This window comes from Bufo bufo, chromosome 1 (assembly GCF_905171765.1).
Source record: "Bufo bufo chromosome 1, aBufBuf1.1, whole genome shotgun sequence".
NCBI classification, from domain to species: domain Eukaryota; kingdom Metazoa; phylum Chordata; class Amphibia; order Anura; family Bufonidae; genus Bufo; species Bufo bufo.
In genome coordinates this window covers 728,131,635-728,149,820 of record NC_053389.1, presented here as the reverse complement: position 1 = coordinate 728,149,820, position 18,186 = coordinate 728,131,635, and positions in this window count along the sequence as shown.

The following is an 18,186-nucleotide window of genomic DNA, read 5'->3' as shown; positions in this document are numbered from 1 at the left end:
GAGTTTCCCGGAGAGAGTTACTCTGGTCAACAACGTAGTCTCACAGGTGGGTGCCCCTTAGTAGGCCGCGTAGACCTCCTTACTGGCAGAGACTCTTCTTGCCTTGGCTCAAAGGGGCCAGAGGGATCCACAGGCTCTGGAGCCCTTTCTGGTACACCCTGGGACAGGTCATCCTGGGGTCGAGGACTAGCAGAAACCAGTACCACCAAGCAGTACCACCAAGTTCAACCAGGGTGTGAGGAACCAATGAAGTGGCTCCTTGTCATGTAACAGGTTCTCAACAGCCTGCATAGGATCGACAGGTCGGGCTGACGACTCTGGCTCAGGAGACTCTGGCTCAATGCCCCCTGCTGCAGTTTCTATGCAGGGCTTTAAACGATTCCTGTGTACAATCTGGGAGACTTTACCTTCCCTGGCAATTTGGTAAATGTGGGTCTCAGCATTAGGAATAGCAGTTATGACGTAGGGAGTCCTCTCCTACTTACTGTCCAGCTTGCTGGTTCGGTGGTTATTCCTCAACCACACCACGTCTCCTATAGCAAGAGGTTCCGCATGAGCAGCCAGGTCATAGTCTCTCTGCTGCCTCTCTCGGGCACTTTCCATGCGCTCCTGAACAATCTCTTTGGCATTAAGAAGACGTCTTTGATGCTCCACCACCCAATCAGTCTTTGGTAGTGGGTTGATGACATCGGGTACTTGCACGTCCAGGGAGTGGTCGGCAGGCAGCCTCCCCTGACGGCCAAACATCAAATAGAAAGGTGTGTACCTGGTGGAGCAGTGAATTGTATTGTTATACGTGTACATAAGCTGTGGCAGCAGAGTAGGCCAATTACCCCTCGTCTCAGGGGGTACTGCTCTCAACATTTCGATGAGAGTTTGATTCATTTTTTCACAGAATCCGTTACCTTGCGGATGATAGGCTGTGGTCCGGACCTTCTGGCAATTGTGTAGCAGGCACAACTCCTGGAACAACTGTGATTCGAAAGCAGACCCCTGGTCTGTGAGGATTCTCTCTGGGCAGCCGTAGGGCAGGAGGAAATGCTTCCAGAACGCTTCCGCCGCAGTCTTGGCTGTCAGGTCCTTCACGGGCACTGCTACAACAAACTTAGTGAAGTGATCAATAATGGTCATGGCATAAGTATAACCTGCGCGACTAGGCTCCAACTTCACATGATCAATGGCAACAAGCTCCAAAGGAGCTTTACTCACAATAGGATGGAGAGGCGCTCTCTGGTCATGGCGCTCACTTCTCCCAACGGCACAGGCAGTACATTCCCGGCACCATTTTTCAATGTCTTCCCTCATCCCAATCCAATAGAACCTTCTGCAAATGGTGGCCTCAGTCTTCTGCACGCCTTAGTGTTCGGACCGGTTATGATACATCTCTAATACAAGACCGGAGTCTCGACGTGGTATAAGGATCTGGTACACCCTATCACAGGACCAGGACACTGGATCCAGGCTCCTTCTTAGCAACAGGCCTTTTTGAAAGAAGAGTTTGTGGCGATGTCTCTACAATTTCAATAGTTCTGGGTCTGCACTCTTCCTGCGGACTCTTTCAGGAGTTCTTCCACTAGTAAGGAAGTCGAGCAGTTCACCTCGACTGGAGCTTAATCCACCTTTCTTGTTCGCCCCTGGACTCAGGATTATTCGGTGGAGAGGGATTAGCAGCCGAATTATTTTCAGTGTGAACATTATCTTGCTGAGCAAACTTGTTGTAAAACGCTGGCATCTCCACTTCTTCCCATGCATCCTTTAGTTCATCTGGTGCTTCTGTATTGGGAAGCCGAGACAGGGCATCAGCATTCTCATTTGAGCGCCCTGCCCGGTATTTCACAGTGAAGTCATAGTTGGCAAGGCGGGTGTCACGACCACTATCCCAGCAGCAGTCGTGTCGCACCAGACGGAGGGGAAGGGGGACCCTTATCTACGGATGGGAATAGTATGGCCACCCCTGACTAACCCTAAGCTGGCACCTGTCTGCCCTGATACCCTAGACGGGGTGTGAACCCGTGCGGCGAGCAGGATGCCTAAACCCTCAGTCACCCTAACAAGCCTAGAGTGGGGAAAGGCCGATGGGAGCACTAGTCACCATCACTCATGTCTAGGAGAACAGCAGGGGAAGACAGCAACAAACAAACTATAGCAGAGATAGACTTATCCAGTCACGAGCAGAGAAGGCGATCCCAATCACGACAGTCCACGCCGGACAAGAGCTCCACAGCAACACCATCAAACGATCTCCTACAAAGGTCAGAATAGAACTGGAAGTAAGGACTATATCTGGCAATGACTGCAAGTGAAACTGAAACTAATATAGTAGCTGGGAGTGGCAGACAGGACTTACCTGAGAAGGATGCCTACAAACTCCCAGTCAGGACAAAAAGGTTCACAAGGCAAAACCCGGATGACATACCCTGAACCCTGGAGCAAACTCACAAGCTATCGCGAGTAGCAAGTCGCTGCGACCTTCTCCTCCCAGACCTGTCTGGATCAGTCACAGTCGTGACAGCGGGAGGCCCATCTTTGTTCCAGAGCCCCTAACTTGGCTGTATTCAGATGCGCCAGGGGATTGTTGTCAGTGAAGGCGACAAACAGAGTGGCAGCAAGGTAGTCCTTGAATTTTTCAGTCACAGCCCACACTAAAGCAAGGAATTCCAGCTTGAAGGAACTATAATTCTGATCGTTTTTCTCAGCTCCCCTCAGGGATCTGCTAGCGTAGGCAAATACCCTCTCTTTGTTGTCTTGCACCTAAGCCAACACGGCTCCCAGGCCTCTTTTACTGGCATCCGTGTAGAGATGGAACGGCTTCTGATAATCCGGGTAACCCAGGACAGGGGGTTCGGTCAGCTTCTTCTTCAAGAGCTGGAAGGCAATCTCCCATTCTTCATTCCATTCAACAGGGATAGGAGTCTTTGGACTCTTTTTGGGATGCCCCCTCAGAAGTTCCTGGATCGGATCCGCAATTTGTGCAAAATGCGGGATGAAGCGTCTGTAATATCCTGCAAAACTGAGGAAACTTCTCACCTCTTTCACGGTGGTAGGAGTAGGCCAATTACGGACAGCAGCAAGTTTATCAGGATCAGGCTGGACTCCTTCTGCACTAACAACATGGCCCAGGTACTTTACAGCTGGTTTCAGCAGATGGCATTTGGACTGCTTGACTTTAAGGCCATATTTAATGAGGACTTGAAACACTTCGGCCAGATGCTTTAAATGATCCTCATATGTCTTGGAGTAGATAATGACATCATCCAAGTATAGCAGTACAGTCTCAAAGTTCTTATGGCCTAAACAACGCTCCATCAACCGCTGGAACGTCCCTGGAGCATTACACAGGCCGAAAGGCATGTAGTTGAATTCGAAAAGGCCCATAGGCATCGTGAAAGCAGTCTTTTCCCGGTCTTCCAGGGCCATAGGCTCCTGCCAGTATCCACTGGTTAAGTCAAGAGTTGAGAAGCAGGCTGATGACCCTAGGGCAGTTAAAGACTCTTGAATGCGTGGCAATGGATAAGCGTCTTTGTGGGTGATTTGATTGATTTTTCTATAGTCCACACAGAACCTAATGCTGCCATCTTTTTTATGAACAAGAACTAAGGGTGCAGCCCAGGGACTATGACTGTCCCGGATTATATTAGAGTCTTTCATTTACTGTATCATCTCTTTTACAGACTGGTAGGTAGTAGGTGGTATGGGTCTGTATCTCTCCTTGATAGGAGGATGAGAGCCAGTGGGTATGGTGTGTTTGATTACACTGACCTCTCCATAGTCCGTGGAATGCATGCTAAAGGACTGGTGGTGCTCTTTCACCAGATTCAGGACTCTGTGCGGTTTGAGACGTCTCTGTGGCAGGCAGACGGATAACATCCTGGAAGGATACCTGGAAAAGCTGAGCAACAGGGCAGTGCTTAGAGAGAGCAACAGGGTGATTACTGAAATTAATCAAACAGACAGGCACTTTACCTTGAGATACAGTCCCCAGCTCTTGGCTGCTCGCACAAAGGGATGATTTTCAATTTGGATAGGTTCCACCAGGGCTTGATAGTCTTGGCCCTGGATCCCTAGTACAGCACGGCACCACAGAATGATCTGGGAATTCGGTGGCAGGATTACCGGCCGGTTATCCCGGATCCGGGCAGTACAGATTTCTCCTTTTCCATTCGAAAATTTTTGCTGAGCACACAGCACACTGATAGTCTTTTGAATGACTCTTTTAGAAGCAGGTGAAGCTGAAGGTATGGATTGGTTCAGGGGCTCAAGTACCTCGGAGTAACAATTTTTAAAGACATTGGTCCCTAAGATCACGGGGTGTCCCCCTTTATCTCCGGCTTGCACCACAATCACACCTTGCTGTGGTAAGGTGGCTTCTCCCACCTGAAGGGTAGGTTCCCAGTACCCATGGACTTTCACCGGCTTGCCGTTGCTAGAAATGATATCCAGCCATGATTCCGGTGGCTGGGTGAGGAGACTTGAATCCCAGAATTTGTCAAAGATGGGTCGTTGGATGGTGGTGACCTGAGACCCAGTATCCAGCAGGGCTTCAAAAGGTATCACGTTAATGGATATGTTAATTTTTGGACGAGATCCTATGTATCTGGGCATCTAACTTGGATCCTTTGGACCTACTGTTCTACCTCCCGAGGGGCGGTCCTCAGCCTCGGGGGTGGCCCGTTTAACTGCCAACACGTTGTCTCAGTATGGCCATATTTATTACAATAGGTGCAGACGGGCTGCTTGCGATTCTTATACCGATAACTCAGTCGTCCATCGGGTTCTTTGGGCTAGACCTCTTTATATGCAGGCGGGAGGAGCCTTTGAGGTAGGGGGCTTTCGTCTTTCAATAACAATGGTCTTTCCCATTCCTCTATTTTCCTGCACACCTTTTCCAGGCTCTTAGTGAGATGGTTAACTTGCTCCATTAACGCTGCCACCACATCTGTTACTGGAGCCTGGGTGGCTTGATTGGCTCCGGACGGTTTCACATCAATAATTTTTGGCTGGCAGGCCTGAGGTTCAAGGGAGGCCGCCAGCCCTGTGGGTTGGTTTTGACCAAGGATACTGATGGCCAGCTCTTTAAAGTCCAAAAACGCACAATTGGGGTGTTGGGCCGACAGCATCCTCAGCTGGCCCTTTAAGTGTTCAGCGTTTACACCCGCAATGAACTGCTCTCTCAGAGTCCGGTCCTGGTCCTCAGCTTCCCGGGGGTCCACCTGGACCACGGCCCTCAAGGTCTCTTGCAGGGACAAAGCAAAATCACGAAGTGACTCACCGGGCTGTTGCTTCCTGCTGAAAAATCGCATCTTAACTTCCGACACCGTCCTGGCTTCAAACGTGGTGCCGAGGCGATCAAAGATCTGTTCCATGTTTTTTTTTTCGGAGCTGGGCCAGGACATGATCTCCCTGCGAGCGGCCCCTTCTAACTGCGCTAAGAGAACCAGTGGGCCCCAAAGTAATATGGCATGGTCAACGGCATCAGACTGGATGCTGCCGCAGCGGCGGGCGCCCTGTTCTCATCTGCGTGAATTACAGAAGGCTCGTTGGGGGCCACCTGCCCCGTTTCCTCAGATGCGGACATGGCGTGGTCTATGGGGGCAAAATCTGTAGGCAGACTCACGCTGGACTTCGCTCTCTCAGGCCGTTGCTAAGGGTGACCACGGAGAGGGTATGGCCCTTTAAGGAGCGGCAGAGCAGGCCAAAATCCAAATTGTATGTGCTTCCCCCGAATCAAGTCCTTTATCACTAACGAGGGACCTCCCCCCAGTCTCCCAACAAGTATCGGAATCTTCCCGGTACTTGAATACAAAGGGGCCGGTTAATACAGAAGTTTTACTCACTCCGGTGATGCGCTGTCCAAGTCTCGCGAGGTATGTGATTACGTCGTGCGGAGGTCCCACGCGCAGCGTTAGGAGATAGGCGCGGCCTCTCGGAGCTTCCAGATTCGAGGTAGGCGGTATCTTCTCTTCTTTTTCGCGCCTTTGTACTCACAATTTGTAGAAGACCCTGGGCAGGCATACAGCAGTGATGGAGAGGCTGGCACATGGATCCTCTGGGACACTCTCTGTATATAGGGACCATGCCGGATGGTAGATGAGGTGCCCTGGGTGTTGGAAGTTTAGTGTGCCGGTGGCAAGATCCCTTATAGTTCGAGATGCCAGTGCCGGTAATGGTGGCACACCGATTTGTTGGAGGAATAATTGAGGTACACACAATTGTAGTGAACTAGAATTCCTCTTTACTGAACAGTTCAACTATATACAAGTTTCAGACAGTTCCATATGAAGTAGCTTTGGTAACAGGCAGGCTTTACATAAATGGCAGGTATAATCCTGGCAAGATAACTCAGAGGGAATAAACTTACAGATAAGGCTGTACTGTACTTTCTGCAGAATCCTGTCTGACTTTCTCCAAGGCCCGAATGCCTAATAGCTGGCTTTATCCTTGGTTAGGGAAACCTTCCTCTGGTATAAATCCTCTTGCTGTAAATAAACTTCTGCCTTTCAGCTTTCTACTTGGCTGGATACAATTAGCACTGCTCTGTACTTTGCTTGATGCAGGATAACTTTAGGAGGAAACTTCTTCTCCTGGACTAACTTCTGAGCTTTGCTTACTTAGGACTTCAGGCAGGCTAGACTGAGCTTCTTAGCCTCCTGGACGGGACTGAACTAACCCTTTCCTGTCTGGGCCTAACTATATATACTAGGGGGTTCCCTAGCTCCCTCTACAGCTTAGGAGGAGGAACTACACCCCTAACAGGCCTGGTACACAGGAGATAATATGAGAATACACATTACAATGCAATATAAAATACCATGACCATGTTCCACAGGAGGTGGAGAACAACATGACCCAATTGACCCTTGAGTAGTGCCCACCATTACGTAGTGGGACACTACACATCTGTCAGCAGATTTGTACCTATGACACTGGCTGACCTGTTACATGTGCACTTGGCAGCTGAAGGCCTCTGTGTTGGTCCCATGTTCATATGTGTCCGCATTACTGAGAAAAATGATGTTTCATATACAGTACAGACCAAAAGTTTGCAGACACCTTCTCATTCAAAGAGTTTTCTTTATTTTCATGACTATGAAAATTGTAGATTCACACTGAAGGCATCAAAACTATGAATTAACACATGTGGAATTATATACATAACAAACAAGTGATAAACAACTGAAAATATGTCATATTCTAGGTTCTTCAAAGTAGCCACCTTTTGCTTTGATTACTGCTTTGCACACTCTTGGCATTCTCTTGATGAGCTTCAAGAGGTAGTCCCCTGAAATGGTTTTCACTTCACAGGTGTGCCCTGTCAGGTTTAATGAGTGGGATTTCTTGCCTTATAAATGGGGTTGGGACCATCAGTTGCGTTGAGGAGAAGTCAGGTGGATACACAGCTGATAGTCCTACTGAATAGACTGTTAGAATTGGTATTATGGCAAGAAAAAAGCAGCTAAGTTAAGAAAAACGAGTGGCCATCATTACTTTAAAGAGGACCTTTCACCAGAATAAAACCTCTAAACTGACTATACAGACGTGTAGAGCGGCACCCAGGGATCCCCCTACATTTACTGTTAGTCAGTTTAGAGGTTTTATTCTGGTGAAAGATCCTCTTTAAGAAATGAAAGTCAGTCAGCCGAAAAATTGGGAAAACTTTGAAAGTAAGGGCTATTTGACCATGAAGGAGAGTGATGGGGTGCTGCGCCAGATGACCTGGCCTCCACAGTCACCGGACCTGAACCCAATCGAGATGGTTTGGGGTGAGCTGGACCGCAGAGTGAAGGCAAAAGGGCCAACAAGTGCTAAGCATCTCTGGGAACTCCTTCATGACTGTTGGAAGACCATTTCAGGGGACTACCTCTTGAAGCTCATCAAGAGAATGCCAAGAGTGTGCAAAGCAGTAGGTGGCTACTTTGAAGAACCTAGAATATGACATATTTTCAGTTGTTTCACACTTGTTTGTTATGTATATAATTCAACCGCATGCATCCGTTCAGAATGGATCCGTTTGTATTATCTTTAACATAGCCAAGACTGATCCGTCTTGAACAACATTGAAAGTCAATGGAGGACGGATCAGTTTTCTATTGTGCCAGATTGTATCATATAAAACGGATCCGTCCCCATTGACTTACATTGTGTGTCAGAACAGATCCGTTTGGCTCAGTTTCGTCAGACGGACACCAAAACGCTGCAAGCAGCGTTTTGGTGTCCGCCTCCAAAGCAGAATGGAGATTGATCGGAGGCAAACTGATGCATTCTGAGCAGATCCTTTTCCATTCAGAATGTATTAGGGCAAAACTGATCCATTTTGGACCGCTTGTGAGAGCCCTGAACGGATCTCACAAACAGAAAGCCAAAACGCCAGTGTGAAAGTAGCCTACTGATCAGACAGTTTCATAAGTACAAATCTGCTGCATGTCCGTTTTAGTAACTGCTTGCATTTCTTTCATTCTGGAGCATCTATTCTTATGACACTAATGTATCATTCCTTTATTATTCCAGATGGAAGTTATAAATGAATCGCTAGAAGTTTGCAGTAAAGGGTGTTACCAGTTGAAGGTGTGTCCCTGGACAGTCTGACACTATTCAATCAGCGCTGCCAGGATGAGACTGTGCAGGGATACACAGCCAACTGGCAACACCCAGCTGGACCTTTGTTTCAAACTGCTAGTAATTCATTCATAATTTCTAAAAGGAATAATAAAGGAATGGCACAATATAGAGTCACAAGGATAGATGCCCAGAATGCAAGTAGTCGCTAAAAGAGACATGTGTGGAGAGGATAAAGGTCCACTTTGATATTGGGATCAGTGTACTGTACATTGTGTCAACCCTATGGTGATCATGTGTATACAGCTGCATCTCAATAAATTATTAGTGTTGGGCTCGAATATTCGAATAGCGAATATTATTCGCGAATATCGGCACTTCGAGAATTTGCGAATATTTAGAATATACAGGGAGTGCAGAATTATTAGGCAAGTTGTATTTTTGAGGATTAATTTTATTATTGAACAACAACCATGTTCTCAATGAACCCAAAAAACTCATTAATATCAAAGCTGAATATTTTTGGAAGTAGTTTTTAGTTTGTTTTTAGTTTTAGCTATTTTAGGGGGATATCTGTGTGTGCAGGTGACTATTACTGTGCATAATTATTAGGCAACTTAACAAAAAACTAATATATACCCATTTCAATTATTTATTTTTACCAGTGAAACCAATATAACATCTCAACATTCACAAATATACATTTCTGACATTCAAAAACAAAACAAAAACAAATCAGTATGCAAATATGTAAGAGGGGCACACCTACATCTGATTCACACCAAACGCTAATCAATGTTTAGTATTAATATTTAAAAATGTATTAAATACAGTTTAATATAATATGCTGAATATGGTACCTTATCGCTCTAAAATCATAAAATACATGCTTAAAATATAGCCATGCCAAGGGTTAATGTGTACTTCAATCTGAGATTTCAGTAGTGGATATAATGTCGATTTCAATACTACCGAGTCTCAGTTTATAAAATGATAGTGAATGCAGTCTCTGTGTTAATCCGCAGTTTGTCAGTGATATTTTCAATATAGGAATTTGCTGAGATAAAAATATTGTCCTTTGCAATTGCTTGCATATGATCTTTCACAGTTATAGCTCAAAAAGGTGTTTGGCTAGTGCACTGTGATAATATAATGATAAATTACTCACTGTTTGGAAGCAGTAAAGTGTTCGGATTTTTGCGCTTAACGTGGCGTCCCACGAATTATCAGCACAGGTAGTCGTACCACCGATCAATTTTACATGTGAGCTATGAGCTTGCAAACAAAGAAACAGTCCGTTTGGGTGCCGGGGTAGGTGTGTGGTTACACCCGCTTGAAATTTGTAGTAGCTTGATATCTTTTTTCCCAGGACAATACCGGACTTTCGTTTCTTTACAAAATATATTCGGATATTGTTGCAAGTTGAGTAAAGATGCGCAGATAGTGAACTGCGGTTTTTCTTCCTTTTGTAGAGACTTGTGTACACCACTGAGGAAGGAGTCGTGTTAACTCCGAAACGCGTCTGGTGTACACAAGTCTCTACAAAAGGAAGAAAAACCGCAGTTCACTATCTGCGCATCTTTACTCAACTTGCAACAATATCCGAATATATTTTGTAAAGAAACGAAAGTCCGGTATTGTCCTGGGAAAAAAGATATCAAGCTACTACAAATTTCAAGCGGGTGTAACCACACACCTACCCCGGCACCCAAACGGACTGTTTCTTTGTTTGCAAGCTCATAGCTCACATGTAAAATTGATCGGTGGTACGACTACCTGTGCTGATAATTCGTGGGACGCCACGTTAAGCGCAAAAATCCGAACACTTTACTGCTTCCAAACAGTGAGTAATTTATCATTATATTATCACAGTGCACTAGCCAAACACCTTTTTGAGCTATAACTGTGAAAGACCATATGCAAGCAATTGCAAAGGACAATATTTTTATCTCAGCAAATTCCTATATTGAAAATATCACTGACAAACTGCGGATTAACACAGAGACTGCATTCACTATCATTTTATAAACTGAGACTCGGTAGTATTGAAATCGACATTATATCCACTACTGAAATCTCAGATTGAAGTACACATTAACCCTTGGCATGGCTATATTTTAAGCATGTATTTTATGATTTTAGAGCGATAAGGTACCATATTCAGCATATTATATTAAACTGTATTTAATACATTTTTAAATATTAATACTAAACATTGATTAGCGTTTGGTGTGAATCAGATGTAGGTGTGCCCCTCTTACATATTTGCATACTTGACTTTTCCCTAAAGGTTTGGGGTAACCTTTTTAGGGGGAGCACCCTTTTCCTTGCAACTTGGAGGGTGAGCCATCCCGATATTTTCTACAAAAACAAATCAGTGACCAATATAGCCACCTTTCTTTGCATGGACACTCAAAAGCCTGCCATCCATGGATTCTGTCAGTGTTTTGATCTGTTCACCATCAACATTGCGTGCAGCAGAAACCACAGCCTCCCAGACACTGTTCAGAGAGGTGTACTGTTTTCCCTCCTTGTAAATCTCACATTTGATGATGGACCACAGGTTCTCAATGGGGTTCAGATCAGGTGAACAAGGAGGCCATGTCATTAGATTTTCTTCTTTTATACCCTTTCTTGCCAGCCACGCTGTGGAGTACTTGGACGCGTGTGATGGAGCATTGTCCTGCATGAAAATCATGTTTTTCTTGAAGGATGCAGACTTCTTCCTGTACCACTGCTTGAAGAAGGTGTCTTCCAGAAACTGGCAGTAGGACTGGGAGTTGAGCTTGACTCCATCCTCAACCCGAAAAGGCCCCACAAGCTCATCTTTGATGATACCAGCCCAAACCAGTACTCCACCTGCACCTTGCTGGCGTCTGAGTCGGACTGGAGCTCTCTGCCCTTTACCAATCCAGCCACGGGCCCATCCATCTGGCCCATCAAGACTCACTCTCATTTCATCAGTCCATAAAACCTTAGAAAAATCAGTCTTGAGATATTTCTTGGCCCAGTCTTGACGTTTCAGCTTGTGTGTCTTGTTCAGTGGTGGTCGTCTTTCAGCCTTTCTTACCTTGGCCATGTCTCTGAGTATTGCACACCTTGTGCTTTTGGGCACTCCAGTGATGTTGCAGCTCTGAAATATGGCCAAACTGGTGGCAAGTGGCATCTTGGCAGCTGCACGCTTGACTTTTCTCAGTTCATGGGCAGTTATTTTGCACCTTGGTTTTTCCACACGCTTCTTGCGACCCTGTTGACTATTTTGAATGAAACGCTTGATTGTTCGATGATCACGCTTCAGAAGCTTTGCAATTTTAAGAGTGCTGCATCCCTCTGCAAGATATCTCACTATTTTTGACTTTTATGAGCCTGTCAAGTCCTTCTTTTGACCCATTTTGCCAAAGGAAAGGAAGTTGCCTAATAATTATGCACACCTAATATAGGGTGTTGATGTCATTAGACCACACCCCTTCTCATTACAGAGATGCACATCACCTAATATGCTTAATTGGTAGTAGGCTTTCGAGCCTATACAGCTTGGAGTAAGACAACATGCATAAAGAGGATGATGTGGTCAAAATACTCATTTGCCTAATAATTCTGCACTCCCTGTAGTGATATATATTCATAATTTTGAATATTCTAGATTTATTTTTCAACAGTAACCTCCCTTCTTGCTTGTGGGCCAAGAACCTCCCCAGCAGCCCTTGTATGCAGTATTTTGCAGATCTGAGAGAGACAGCAGTGTTATTGCTGTGCTCTCTGCTTTCCTGGGTCATTACATTAGGTAGTTAGTTAGTTAGTTAGTCAGTTTATATACACTCACCTAAAGAATTATTAGGAACACCATACTAATACGGCGTTGGACCCCCTTTTGCCTTCAGAACTGCCTTAATTCTACGTGGCATTGATTCAACAAGGTGCTGATAGCATTCTTTAGAAATGTTGGCCCATATTGACAGGATAGCATCTTGCAGTTGATGGAGATTTGAGGGATGCACATCCAGGGCACGAAGCTCCCGTTTCACCACATCCCAAAGATGCTCTATTGGGTTGAGATCTGGTGACTGTTGAGATCCGGTGACTGTGGGGGCCATTTTAGTACAGTGAACTCATTGTCATGTTCAAGAAACCAATTTGAAATGATTCGAGCTTTGTGACATGGTGCATTATCCTGCTAGAAGTAGCCATCAGAGGATGGATACATGTTCTCATTCTGTTTACACCAAATTCGGACTCTACCATTTGAATGTCTCAACAGAAATCGAGACTCATCAGACCAGGCAACATTTTTCCAGTCTTCAACAATCCAATTTTGGTGAGCTCATGCAAATTGTAGCCTCTTTTTCCTATTTGTAGTGTTGATGAGTGGTACCCGGTGGGGTCTTCTGCTGTTGCAGCCCATCCGCCTCAAGGTTGTGCGTGTTGTGGCTTCACAAATGCTTTGCTGCATACCTCGGTTGTAACGAGTGGTTATTTCAGTCAACGTTGCTCTTCTATCAGCTTGAATCAGTCGCCCCATTCTCCTCTGACCTCTAGCATCCACAAGGCATTTTTTTGTAGTATATATTGGAGGCGTGGCGATTAGGGATGAGCGAACCCGAACTGTATAGTTCGGGTTCGTACCGAATTTTGGGGTGTCCGTGACACGGACCCGAACCCGAACATTTTCGTAAAAGTCCGGGTTCGGGTTCGGTGTTCGGCGCTTTCTTGGCGCTTTTTGAAAGGCTGCAAAGCAGCCAATCAACAAGCGTCATACTACTTGCCCCAAGAGGCCATCACAGCCATGCCTACTATTGGCATGGCTGTGATTGGCCAGTGCATCATGTGACCCAGCCTCTATTTAAGCTGGAGTCACGTAGCACCGCACGTCACTCTGCTATGATCAGTATAGGGAGAGGTTGCAGCTGCGACGTTAGGGCGAGATTAGGCAGATTAACTCCTCCAAAAGACTTCATTCTGTGATCGATCTGCAGCTGTGGATCATTGAAGTGCTATTATTGACTTGCTCACTTTTTTGAGGCTGCCCAGAGCGTTTTTAGATCACTTTTTTTCTGGGGTGATCGGCGGCCATTTTGTGACTTGTGGTGCGCCAGCACAAGCTATCACCAAGTGTATTTAACCATCGATAGTGTGGTTATTTTGTGCTATATCCTACATCAGCTGCAGGCTGAGCCTGTGTCACCGAAGTGCATTTAACCATCAACAGTCTGGTTATTTTTTGGCCATATACTACATCAGCTGCAGGCTGAGCCTGTGTCACCGAAGTGCATTTAACCATCGACAGTCTGATTATTTTTTGGCCATATACTACATCTGGTGCAGGCTAAGCCTGTGTCACCCAAGTGCATTTAACCATCAACAGTGTGGTTATTTTTTGGCCATATATTACATCAGGGGCAAGTTGAGCCTGTGTCACCCAGCGCCTAAAAAATAGACCTGACATTTCTATTCAACCAAATCTGTACTGATTTAGCTGGTCAAGTTATTTGTAGTGACCGTAAAAGCACACTTTTTTTTCTGGGTTGAAAAACCATTCCCAAATTTGCCATTCTCAAAATAACTAGTTTCTGGTATTTGAGGCCTGCTTGAAATCTATCCCAAAAAGAATATCTTACATTGAAGCTAGTGATAGTGTCATTCAGAAAAACCTAAGACACACGCTAGCGTGCTGATAGAAGTCTGATTCTGTGATTAAACCTATACCTGTCACACAGCGCAAAAAAAAACAGGCCTCACATCTCTATTTAACCAAATCTGTACTGTTTTATCTGGTCAAGTTATTTGTAGTGACTAGTGTTGAGCGAACAGTTCGAGCATAGTTCGGGTCCGTACCGAATTTTGGGGTGTTCGTGACACGGACCCGAACCCGAACTTTTTCGTAAAAGTTCGGGTTCGGGTTCGTCGTTCGGCATGTATTTTGGCGCATTTTGAAAGGCTGCAAAGCAGCCAATCAACATGCATCATACTACTTGCCCTAAGATGCCATCGCAGCCATGCCTACTATTGGCAAGGCTGTGATTGGCCAAGTGCAGCATGTGACTCAGCCTCTTATAAGCTTGTGCGCACGTCGGGACGTGCTCACTCCCGATGTGAATAGAACAGGGATAGACGCAGCTGATGCTAGGGCGAGAATAGGCAGGGATAATTGAATAACTGGAAGCAAATTTCTCTCCTCCACCTGTGATTCATCTGAACAACTGCAGCTGAGCTGCTTTTTTGATAGGGATTGGCTATTTTTAGAGTGGCCAGAGTGATTTTTCCATCCACATGTACCCGGGCTGACCGCCGGCCGCCATTTTGCGACTTGTAGTGCTGCAGCAGAAGCTGCCACAGTGTGCATTCCAAAGCTCCAAACAAGTCAGACATCTACACCTGGGATTCAGACCAATAGCGATTTAGCAGCACAGTCCAAGGCTATTTTTTTTAAAGGTTGTGCAGACCATTTTGTGGCACATGTTACTGGGCTGATAGGCGGCGGCTATCTTGGGACTAGTGCTGCAGCACAATCTCTCCCAACGTCCATTAATCACTTGTAATAGTGGTCTGTGCCATAGAAATCCTACATCAGGGACTTGGGTGTGCTTGTGTCACCCCTACTAATACCAGTCCACCTGTAATCCATACAGTGAAAAGCCATAAAGTATTCCAGTGAGGGAATTTTTTTTTTATTTAAAAAAGGCCAAGTTAGTTTATCTGGCGTTCAATATACTAGATACAGTTAGGCCTGCGTTTCATACATCTGGAATTAGCAAACTAATGTGCTGGGGTTGGGAAAACATATATGTACCCATACTAGAATCTGTCAAAGAAAGCGGTACTCACATATAACAGTCATTCCATCTGTAATCCATACAGTCAAAAGACTGAAAGTATTCCAGTGAGGGAATTTTTTTTTTATTTAAAAAAGGCCAAGTTAGTTTATCTGGCGTTCAATATACTAGATACAGTTAGGCCTGCGTTTCATACATCTGGAATTAGCAAACTAATGTGCTGGGGTTGGGAAAACATATATGTACCCATACTAGAATCTGTCAAAGAAAGCGGTACTCACATATAACAGTCATTCCATCTGTAATCCATACAGTCAAAAGACTGAAAGTATTCCAGTGAGGGAATTTTTTTTATTTAAAAAAGGCCAAGTTAGTTTATCTGGCGTTCAATATACTAGATACAGTTAGGCCTGCGTTTCATACATCTGGAATTAGCAAACTAATGTGCTGGGGTTGGGAAAACATATATGTACCAATACTAGAATCTGTCAAAGAAAGCGGTACTCACATATAACAGTCATTCCATCTGTAATCCATACAGTCAAAAGACTGAAAGTATTCCAGTGAGGGAATTTTTTTTATTTAAAAAAGGCCAAGTTAGTTTATCTGGCGTTCAATATACTAGATACAGTTAGGCCTGCGTTTCATACATCTGGAATTAGCAAACTACAGGGAGTGCAGAATTATTAGGCAAGTTGTATTTTTGAGGATTAATTTTATTATTGAACAACAACCATGTTCTCAATGAACCCAAAAAACTCATTAATATCAAAGCTGAATATTTTTGGAAGTAGTTTTTAGTTTGTTTTTAGTTTTAGCTATTTTAGGGGGATATCTGTGTGTGCAGGTGACTATTACTGTGCATAATTATTAGGCAACTTAACAAAAAACAAATATATACCCATTTCAATTATTTATTTTTACCAGTGAAACCAATATAACATCTCAACATTCACAAATATACATTTCTGACATTCAAAAACAAAACAAAAACAAATCAGTGACCAATATAGCCACCTTTCTTTGCAAGGACACTCAAAAGCCTGCCATCCATGGATTCTGTCAGTGTTTTGATCTGTTCACCATCAACATTGCGTGCAGCAGCAACCACAGCCTCCCAGACACTGTTCAGAGAGGTGTACTGTTTTCCCTCCTTGTAAATCTCACATTTGATGATGGACCACAGGTTCTCAATGGGGTTCAGATCAGGTGAACAAGGAGGCCATGTCATTAGATTTTCTTCTTTTATACCCTTTCTTGCCAGCCACGCTGTGGAGTACTTGGACGCGTGTGATGGAGCATTGTCCTGCATGAAAATCATGTTTTTCTTGAAGGATGCAGACTTCTTCCTGTACCACTGCTTGAAGAAGGTGTCTTCCAGAAACTGGCAGTAGGACTGGGAGTTGAGCTTGACTCCATCCTCAACCCGAAAAGGCCCCACAAGCTCATCTTTGATGATACCAGCCCAAACCAGTACTCCACCTCCACCTTGCTGGCGTCTGAGTCGGACTGGAGCTCTCTGCCCTTTACCAATCCAGCCACGGGCCCATCCATCTGGCCCATCAAGACTCACTCTCATTTCATCAGTCCATAAAACCTTAGAAAAATCAGTCTTGAGATATTTCTTGGCCCAGTCTTGACGTTTCAGCTTGTGTGTCTTGTTCAGTGGTGGTCGTCTTTCAGCCTTTCTTACCTTAGCCATGTCTCTGAGTATTGCACACCTTGTGCTTTTGGACACTCCAGTGATGTTGCAGCTCTGAAATATGGCCAAACTGGTGGCAAGTGGCATCTTGGCAGCTGCACGCTTGACTTTTCTCAGTTCATGGGCAGTTATTTTGCGCCTTGGTTTTTCCACACGCTTCTTGCGACCCTGTTGACTATTTTGAATGAAACGCTTGATTGTTCGATGATCACGCTCCAGAAGCTTTGCAATTTTAAGAGTGCTGCATCCCTCTGCAAGATATCTCACTATTTTTGACTTTTCTGAGCCTGTCAAGTCCTTCTTTTGACCCATTTTGCCAAAGGAAAGGAAGTTGCCTAATAATTATGCACACCTAATATAGGGTGTTGATATCATTAGACCACACCCCTTCTCATTACAGAGATGCACATCACCTAATATGCTTAATTGGTAGTAGGCTTTAGAGCCTATACAGCTTGGAGTAAGACAACATGCATAAAGAGGATGATGTGGTCAAAAGACTCATTTGCCTAATAATTCTGCACGCAGTGTAATTTGCTGGGGTTGGTAAAACATATATGTACCCATACTAGAATCTGTCAAAGAAAGCGGTACTCACATATAACAGTCATTCCATCTGTAATCCATACAGTCAAAAGACTGAAAGTATTCCAGTGAGGGAATTTTTTTTATTTAAAAAAGGCCAAGTTAGTTTATCTGGCGTTCAATATACTAGATACAGTTAGGCCTGCGTTTCATACATCTGGAATTAGCAAACTAATTTGCTGGGGTTGGGAAAACATATATGTACCCATACTAGAATCTGTCAAAGAAAGCGGTACTCACATATAACAGTCATTCCATCTGTAATCCATACAGTCAAAAGACTGAAAGTATTCCAGTGAGGGAATTTTTTTTATTTAAAAAAGGCCAAGTTAGTTTATCTGGCGTTCAATATACTAGATACAGTTAGGCCTGCGTTTCATACATCTGGAATTAGCAAACTAATTTGCTGGGGTTGGGAAAACATATATGTACCCATACTAGAATCTGTCAAAGAAAGCGGTACTCACATATAACAGTCATTCCATCTGTAATCCATACAGTCAAAAGACTGAAAGTATTCCAGTGAGGGAATTTTTTTTATTTAAAAAAGGCCAAGTTAGTTTATCTGGCGTTCAA